Source organism: Oxyura jamaicensis, chromosome 8, assembly GCF_011077185.1.
Source record: "Oxyura jamaicensis isolate SHBP4307 breed ruddy duck chromosome 8, BPBGC_Ojam_1.0, whole genome shotgun sequence".
Lineage (NCBI taxonomy): Eukaryota > Metazoa > Chordata > Aves > Anseriformes > Anatidae > Oxyura > Oxyura jamaicensis.
In genome coordinates this window covers 11,033,766-11,043,409 of record NC_048900.1, presented here as the reverse complement: position 1 = coordinate 11,043,409, position 9,644 = coordinate 11,033,766, and the positions used below count along the sequence as shown (strand labels likewise).

Below are 9,644 nucleotides of genomic sequence, written 5' to 3'. Positions count from 1 at the left end.
CCTCCCGAATCCATCCCTCCCGAATCCATCCCTCCCGAATCCATCCCTCTCGAATCACGCCAGACGCCGCGAGCCCTAATGCGTGCACAGACCTCTCCCAACCCGAGAGCATCCATTAGGACGCGGAGCCCACTAATGCGTCCTATTTTCCTGTATTAACCGAGCAAACGTCAAAAAGTGGGTCCCCGTAACAGCCTGACCCACTTCGAGAGTCCACTGAAGCCAAACTGACTTTTAGTTCTTTGGAAAAAAAAATACAAATTGTGCTTAAACAGAAAGCAACCAGTTGCAGCAGTGTGGGATTAGGTGGATGAACCCCTCAGCGGGTGCAATCAGCTTAGCGGCACCAAAGATCACAGCACGGTGAGCGCAGCTGTGACACTGAAGGGCAAGGTTTGCACAAGGCTGGAGGTTTTTCATTTTCTTTCCAGCCTTTTTTCCTCTTTTTCTCCCTCTCTCTGCAGTCACATCCCCACCGGCTCCGTTAGCGTGAGGGAATGAAGGAGGGAAATGGAGAGGGAGGAGCAATGTACGTCTGGGGGTCAGCATGCTTACACAGCGTCGTGTAATTCAATTAAATGGCCGAATAAAGCGGGGGTAGCTGTTTTCCAAACTGAGGTTAATTTTGACTTAATTCCCATTCTGCCTGCCGGTGCTTGACACGCAGCGAGGTGACCTGCTGCTCCCATGGTCCTCCTGCTCTCCTGGCAGCCTCCTCTTCACACCAAAACTAAGGGAGACCGAGAGGAAGCACTCGATTCCCCTGCTCGCACTGGCAAATTTGTTGCATTTTATCTATCCCTTAATCTATCCACCATGAACTATTCTGCTCCTGGGATTTGGGGTGTTGCTTCCCCCAGGAACCCCACCCCTGAAGTCCAGGTGAGTGCAGGAATGTTTGAAAGCAGGTGAGGATCAGTACAGGAGTTGTGGGAATCCATTACGTGGACGAAACTGATGGGTGGACAAGGCAGAACTATGAGCTTCTTGGACAAACCATTCCTGCACAGCTTGCTACAGAAGGTCTTCTGACCTCCAGGCTGGAAAAAACCAAGCCTGTGCAGCTGCACTTTTGCACAAGAATTCCAGCAGAGAAATAATTTATTCTCTTTTTACACAAAAAAAAAGACCTTTTTTAGTACTGCAAAGTTTTGAAGTCTTTAAATTAACCAATGCTTGAAGACCCAGGGCGTTTCCCAGAGCTACCACGTGCTCCTCTTCCTCAGCCAAACCTTCCTTTGCTCTCTCTGAAATGCTGGTTCAACACCCCGCTGCCACTCATTCTCCCCGGCAGAATATCTGCGTTTCAGCACTTCTGCCTGTATACAATTTGCAAAGTGCTGGGCAAACAAGCACGCCCCGAAACGCCAAACGTTATTGACAGGCTACCTGGCGCCGAGCTTGCAAACCCACCAGGAACGTCAGGAGGACAGATTTGCACACGTCAAGTCCATCATCTCGGGATGCTTTCAAAGTTCTGCTTTTTGAGGCTCTACAAAACACATCTCCGGAGCCATTATATGAATTAGTTGGAAAGGGGTGGGGGAGAAGGAGGAGCGGTTAAGAACAGCAATACACCCCTGTGAGGACATTGAGAAGCATCTGGCTCTGAGATATTAAGAAAGGGGGAAAAAAAATTAATCATGCTGGCTGGGAAAAAAAAACCTGGCATCAGCACAGGCACCTTGTCATAAGGCAGATATTAATGATGTGAACCCCCAGGGAACGCGCAGCCATCTGAAAGATCCACTCCTTGGCGATCGCAACGCGGGCGGGTTTAACCGATGCCTTTTTGAAGCCGTTTGAATCTTACTCTAAAACACTGCTTAGGATTTTTTTTCTTGCAGCAAAACAAACCATAGTGCTCAAGATCAAATGATTACTGCCTTGCTCTCTTTTTCCCAGGTACCGGTGTGTGCAAGGGAGGGCAGCGCCGCACCTTGCTGCTCCCCGGCACTTGTGAACGCCCGGTGAGAGGGTGCAGAAATATCAGCTACCAAAGCTGTGGCTGTCAGGTAATTAGGGTGTTAGGAAAATAAAAGGCTTCTTCCCTGAGCTGTGCCTTGCCACCTCACCAACAGCCTTCGACAGCCACTTAGTGCTTTGTGGAGCTGCAGCGTAGCTGCCCAAATAGCTGCGGGAGGCACCTACACGAAATGGAGATGAAAACCAGGTGAGTGTCTTAAAATGAGGAGCAAGAAAGATTCTGCCAGACTGGAACACGATGGGCGACAACAGCACCCATACCCCAACAAGGTGGGAATCTGCTGACACCACGTGTAAAATACAGATCCTCAGGGTCAGAGCACGACATAAAATCGGTGACACAAAAATAAAGCTGTAATACTAAAGGCCTACCGGGCAGCAGCAGTAACCAGAACTCCCGTTTTGCAGAAAATGTATTTAATGACCAAAACATAGCAAATTTCTCCTCTTTTTTTTTCGACCTTGTCACTTCTCCAGAGCTGCAGAAATCTTTCTCGGCCAATGCCCTGAAAGCAACCACGATAAAGGAACCGCTGATCTGCTGGAAGAGTGTTGCTAAAAGCACACCAGACACCCACAGCACAACCTTACAGGTATTTTTCCATCTCTTGGACCATCCATGGCTACCTCACATGTATTTTCTCATCTCCTGGACCATCCCTGACCAGCTACAGCTCCAGATTCACAGGATGCTGAAACATAGCAGCTACAAAGTAAAGGTCTCAAGGATGAAATGATGGAAAAGCACCGAGGTGGATGTTTCTGTGCTATTTGACGATGCAGGACATGCTGCTGTAGGAGCTAACAGGTGGTCACATCAAATAAGACAGGTTGCAGTTGGCAGATCTAGATGGCAGTTCCCCAGCTGGGCAATATCGCTGCAGCATTCACAGGTTGGAAGCAGCAAACTCCAGCGTGGAAGTGGAAGATGGCACCCCGGAGATAGCACCAGGTGCTGTCAGTAGCAGGGCATCGTCCCTCCAGGAACGCGGTGCCACCGCCAGTGCCGCTATCTGCTCAGATCAGACTTAATTCTGCAGCCGGCTGGCTGGTTTCAAACCACCCTGTCCCGAGAGGAAACGTTTCCTGCATGGGGTACAGCTGTGATACATTCCTATGCAAATTAATCAATTTTCTCTTTCCCTCTATGAAAAGTCTCCCATTTCTTCCCCATCGCTGAATTTATCTCCCAATGGACGTGACAGAAAGCCACGCTTGCAGGTTTAGTTTTTTTTAACCGATCCGATCGCAGAAAGGGACACGTTCAGCCCCAAGATACACGCAGATAAAAGCCCCATTGATTTAAGTAGGGGATTTGTGTGTTTGTCCTTCATCAGAAGTCCTCGGGAATGACACCTTGCCATCTTCTAAATCCCTGGAGGCAGAGCACCTCTGCCGTGTCTCTCCATGTCACCGCCTGGGGAAATGCTAAGCCACGATTCCTATTTCTGTGCTGGTCTCTGTTTTGTTCTCCCTTATTTCCATTTGCTCAGCCTTGCCATTTGCACTACCTGTCGTTCTGCATCTGATGCCAACAAGAACTTTTGGGGAAAGGGACAGCCTTTGCTCTTGCCTGATGCCTTGAGCGGCATTCGTGCTAGCTTCAGCCATAAAAATCAGCTGGAAGAGCTCAGGGCAACACTGAGCCCATCACTCTCCATGTGCTGCTCTACCGATGTGCCCCGCTCACTGCTCACCTACAGACGAGGAGGAACTGGGCACAGCACAAGTGAAAACTTGCTTTTTTAGCAAATGTTTTAAAAGCAAGATAAGTTTTTTCCTTTCGATTCAAGTTGTGCTTTCCTTTTCTGGCTGACAAAACAAAACCTCAGAGTTTCTCTATGATCGTGAAGTTGCTCCTGTTTCACATTGTAATTTACACGTGCACAAGAGGAACACCTGGCAAAAAGGAAAAAAAATCTAAAACAGGTCAAAATAAATGCTTCTGGTGGTACACTCCAGTTTACATCTTCAGTTTGAGACTTCTTCCCAAGCCACTGGGCTCCTGTGGCTTAGCAAGTTGTTCCCTACCAGCTGCTGAGTGCAAGCTGACCACATCCACGCTTAACTTTTCCATCCGAGAAGAGAAATTGATGAGCAGAAGTCAACAGAGCTCTGAGTTTTTCTGCTGCTGTTAAACATCCAGATCGAAACTGCCTTCACGGTCCGCATTAACCTCTTTTCTTTGCAATTAGGACTGGAGGTGAGGGTGCCCGTGATCACCTCCTGTCATACAAGAACCGAGCGCTCGGTTATCAAGCTATGAAAAATCGATCACCTGCAATTGCTGAGCCATAACTTTACAAACCTTTTCTGAGTCCGACCAGTGGAATTTAGACTGCAATGCTCAATTTCACACCACTTCAGAAGCCAAATTGCCGTGTAATCTGTGAGCATCGCTCGGAAATACCCTGACAATAGCATCAGGAATAGGGCATCGTGGAGAAGGTAACCGGGCAGCTTCTGCAGATCTGGCTTCAGACTCAGATGTCATTTACACGGTGTGACTGTGATTAATACTGGAGTTTAAAAAGAAAAAAAAGGAAAAAAAGAGTAATCTGAAATTTCCTGTAGCAGGTGACCCTGCCCCTGGCTGCCCAAGCACCTACCAGGCTTTTTCTGTAGCACGCTGCAGCCCAGTGCTTTCTGAAACGCTCCTCGTCTTCCCTCCGTGCTGCAGAAAGTCAGCCACTCGCAGCTCCTTCCCTACTCTTTCCCGTTCTGTTCATTAATCACTATCTTGTTTTGAGGGCCCTGCTGAAAGGGTGACATTTCTCATCTGTTCCCCGAGCCGGGGAAGGAAAATGGCTCCAGAGCTGGGGCTTTCCTCCTCTCCATCATCTCGCGCACGCACCAAGCTCGTACGGGAACGTGCCCAGCCTCTCGCAGCAGCAGGGATGTGAGGCGATCTCTGGTGTGCAGCTGCATGGCAGGAGGAGAAGCTGCTGGGGATAAGGCCACCTCCAGCCACCTGGTCCATCGCCCTGCCAGCCCGCACCCTGGCTTCACTTCCCAGCCACAAGTGGCTGGGATGCATACATGCTGTGAACCAGACCTCTGAAACCAGCCCGGATAAAAACAATAAATAAACAAATAAATAAATAATACAGTAAAAAAATATATGTACAACTAAGGAAGGAAATATCGCAGGGGAAAAAAAATCAATTAAAAGAAATTTGCAAACCATCGTGTTAGAGCATCTCATTTAGAGCAGCCGCTTTTTATTCGTAGGGCAAATAATTGCAGCACCATCACAGCAGTAACACCCTGCACTGGAGAAGGTGACAACATTTTTAGGGGTATTTATTGTAAGCATACTAAATTCAAGACTGTACCCCGCAAATTAATTTTCAAGGGTGGCAAAAGTCAGCTGGCTAGAGCTGTTATTGCTAATAGCTAGAAAAGACCCACTTAATCACTTTGCATTTTTATTTGTAGAAGATAAAGAAACATTTCTTTCCCTAATAGTTTCATGCTTGTTTCATCTCATTTCATCTGGGCTGCAAGATCTGTTTAATTTCATTTGATCGGTTTTCTCAGGGTCTTAGAACTACCATATTTTTATAATCTTGTTACATCCATGAGATAAAAAACAATTATTTGCCCCAGCATTTCCCAAATGGGAAACCAAGACAGAAAGAAATCAAGTAACTTGTTCAAGGTCACGCAGGATTTTGTAGCAAAACTGGAGAATTAGAAACCTGAACTCAATTCTTAATAAACCACAAGGGGAACTTCCTCGCTGAATCACCAGGGGTGCTGCAGGCTGGGACATCCAGCGCTACTTTTTTTTAATAACGTGCACAACTGCTAATGACAAACAACAAACTATCTCCCCCTCCACTACAACAGGGAAAATGCCAGCTGCCAAAGCAGTTTTTTACTGGTTTCTGCCATTTATAAAGGCAGGAATAGCCTCGGGAACTGTTTTGCACTGGTCCATGCTGGAACGAGGCAGCATAACCAGGGCAATTTCAGTCTGGAGAGGGACAGCACCGACCTAGAGAGGAGGCTGAGGTGCTGTGGGGTAGTGAGGAAACCTCAACAGCAATTATACACATGCACTGAACAGCTGCCTAGTTTTTTTGTGCTCTGTCCATTTGTGCATATGAAGCTAATGTCCTGCAGTGGAAAACAAGAGGTGTTTTCTGGAGCCAGTTTCAGAAAGGTGTGAGGGTGCACCTACCACTTGTAAACACTGAAATACCATCAAGGTAAAACCTGCACGCTGACCAGCCAAGACATCTCACCTAGAGCAGAGGTGAAGAGATCTTTTGAACATTTCTGGCAAGTGGGACATGAAGAGATGCTTTACTCTGATGCAGCGCTCACGGGGAGGAGGGGAAACCTCAAAGAGCCACTGGCTGCATCTGAGCTGCGGTTTCCATCTCACTTCCAAGCGGTGTTGAAGTACATTGGCAGAACAACATCCATCAGAGATGGATCAAATGCTGACCACAGCAGGATTTGTCCTCTACAGAGGATACGAGCAGAACAGTTGAATCTGCATAAATATTGCATTAATAACAACCAGGCTGGGTGACGATAGCATCTCGATACTGAGCACCAGGCGAACACCTACCTACTAAGAGCTCAGAGAAGCTCCTGAGGTTGCTACTGCTGACGAGTACTCCAGAACCACCAGGCAGGGCTGTGTGGACAGTACGGTGCCCCAGATCTCAGGCTAGGACCTATTGGCTTCTTCCCCTGGGACCAGGACTGCCGTCAATGCTCAAAGTCACAGTGTAGAGCCGTGGATAAGGACTGGGGGTTGCAGCCATGGCTGGCATGTACAAACCCATGAGCATTTTCGAGGTCAGAGCACAGACAGTGTCTGCATTTCTGAAGATCAGGTGAACCCACACCTGCCTCTGCTGGTTTCTCTACCATGACAGATCTACCTTAGTGGTTATTTACACTGCCCTCTTCCAACTTTCCTCTCTCATCTAATGTAAACGTGCTATAAATACAGGCTTGGCGTAAAGCCCATCAATCTACTGCTCAGCTCCCCCGGTCCTAAAGGCCTTTCTCTGGACAAGCTGTGATTTAGCTCCAAGTTCCTGTAAGTCTGAGCAACTTCTTCCAACCTCCGTCAGCACTAATGTGACACGTGCCCTTGTGCTACTTCCGAGACACCCGTACCTTGAGAAACCTAATCCAAATTTCAGCACAACTCGAGTGGACTTCGTTATGGGCGTCCTTCTTCTGCGGCTCCCACGAGCCCTTTAGGAGTTCCTTGGGGTTTTGGAGGGAACCCTGACAAAAGTCACCCTACCCTGGGCATGCCCCAGGACTTTGCCCTTAACAAGACCAAGACCTCTGCCCAATGTCAGATAATCCGTCACTATAAGCCACTTGTAACCAAGCCAGATATTTATTGCTATTGATCTGCCTGGTCCCAGCGAAAGACTTTTGTTCTCCCAACCCGGGACTTTGACCTCAATTAAGTTATGAATTTCAATCCGATAGACTGCTCCACTTACCCTGCTGCTCTCCCTGACTGGATTAATTAGAATTAGCTAGGCTGGGAGTCACCCCGAGCGCCTCATGGATCATGTTATTTTAATAATAAATAAAGAGACGGCAGCAGCATACAAGGGAGGATTCTGAAAGATTGTTCATCCAAAAGCATCATTCAGAACCTGCCAATACTAATTTCTCCGAGTTTGATTACCTCATTTACTTCTTTTTATTTCTATTAATTAATTGAGTTTTATCCCCCATTACTTCAGCTCCCCAAATGTGCCCTTCCTATAAAGGAACCAGACACACACGTTGCCGTTCCAAAGTTTTATGGCTGCAGCTCATCAAAAGTAGAGTTAGCAGGAATGGAATAGTCATTAAGCATTTAATAATCTAATAGTGCTGAGAAAATATAGATATAATGGGCGGGGGGAGAGGAGAGGGACGAGGCAACCCTGCCTAGTGCCACGACGCGTGCGCTAAGGCCTCCTCGCAGATAGTTACTTGGCTGGTGGACAAAACTGAGCGTCTTCACGGAGGTAACATCCGACACTGGAGAAAACGCATCTATCAATTAGGGTATTTTCTGACAGCACAATAATGCCTTTGCTATGAGACTAAACCCGGTTGAATACCGAAGACATTTGATTGGCAAGGGGAAGTTTTTGAACTCGTGAGTCGAGGCCTGATAGCTACATTATCCTTATTACTTCTCTTTCTGTATAAAAGCAATTACATACTTGAAGATGTCGGCTTGCCCAGGACGGTACCGAAATGGATTGTCTCAGCCAGTCATGTCATAGGCACACTACGGAGTTATTGACCCATAAATGAACACTTATTTGTCATGCTCATTTTAATGTTTAATTGGCTGGAACAGGAGGAACAGATTTAGATGATGGAAGTTTACCCATTTTTCAAAGGCTGGAACACAGCTTGCAGATAGCCAGGTCCCGACCTGAGAACAAACACAGCAGAAAGTTTCAGTGCACCTTCCACCTTCATCTACGTTCAGGCCTTCATTTTGTAAGAAACCCTTCTTAGGGCAGGGCGATTTATCCCAGCCAAGCTGAGTCTTGTAGCGGGAGACAGAAGGCTCATTTAAGCACGGGATGTCTAAGCTGGGACAGCCGACCGGTCTGCTAGGTAAACCAGAAAGTTACTGCAGTGTGGGATTTGCTGTTTTCCGTCCCCTTGCAAGATGCAGAGGGAGAAGGGCCCCAGCTTTTGCTTCCCTGTGCAGGTGAGCACTGCTGAGCTTTCTGCTGCACCTCACCCAAGGGGTTCCTGTCCACATGAACTTCCCAAAGCCTTCCAAATGCATCCTCTCAGAGGCTGTTAAATGATACTGCCGTAGAACAAGAGGGAAGGTCCTTGCACTGACTGATAACTGATTACAAAGGTAACGACTGAATAGGAATAAGAGATGAACTTGCACAATTGCTGGTGATCGCTCCAAGGGATCAATGCGAGGGCTTGGGCTGTTCAACCCCACGTAAGCGAACAGGGAAGCAGGCTGAGAGCGAAGCATCCACCTCCATTACACCTTCCAAAGCAGCATAAGCAAAGCTGAGTGTAGATGTTAAAGAGAGATCTCGGAGTGACAGGGTGAAAAAAACCACAGATGGAAATCAGCGCTAATAAACACCAAGCAACACACATGTGGGGAAACGATCCTTAGTCTAACACACAGCACTGGGCTCTGAACTATTACCGTGGTGGAAAGAGATGAGTTGTAACACAGCTGGCTATCCTAACACAGCTCAGTAAGCAATGGCAGATAATAAACAAAAGGGAGGCATTAGAAAAAAAGAGAGGAAGTAAGAAAACAACATTACATTGCTTCATTAAGATTCGCGTTGCACTTACAGCAGGGGCACGGAGAAGAGGTACTCCCGTGTCTGGAAGGAAACATGGAGGAACTAGAAATGATTCAAGGAGCGACAAGGAGGTGCAAAGGTACTGAGTGGCTTCCAAACAGGGTACAATTAAACAGATTAACTTAGAATTAAACTTCTCAGTCTGACACAGAAGTGATCAAGAGGGCTGGAGGAGGCTGATAAAGCCAAAAGCAGGACAGAAAAGGTAACTGCGTGTTGACAACTATAATTATGGATGCAGAAATGAGATATAGAGGTTGAGAGGTGGAAACCTAAATTAGCTTTGCCATTTTAAGTGCCATTTTGCCACTTATG

At 47.2% G+C, this 9,644-nt stretch overlaps 1 protein-coding gene and 1 long non-coding RNA gene across 2 annotated transcripts in view; both read right to left on the bottom strand.

The window, feature by feature from the left end:
- Positions 1-9,644, bottom strand: part of ACBD6 (acyl-CoA binding domain containing 6) — a 74,277-nt gene that overhangs the window by 21,285 nt on the left and 43,348 nt on the right. The window lies entirely within an intron of this gene.
- Positions 3,214-9,561, bottom strand: LOC118170865. The gene is made up of 2 exons (XR_004752902.1): positions 4,596-9,561; positions 3,214-4,505 (listed from the first exon to the last, which is right to left on the bottom strand). It is a non-coding gene; the product is annotated as an uncharacterized LOC118170865 (long non-coding RNA).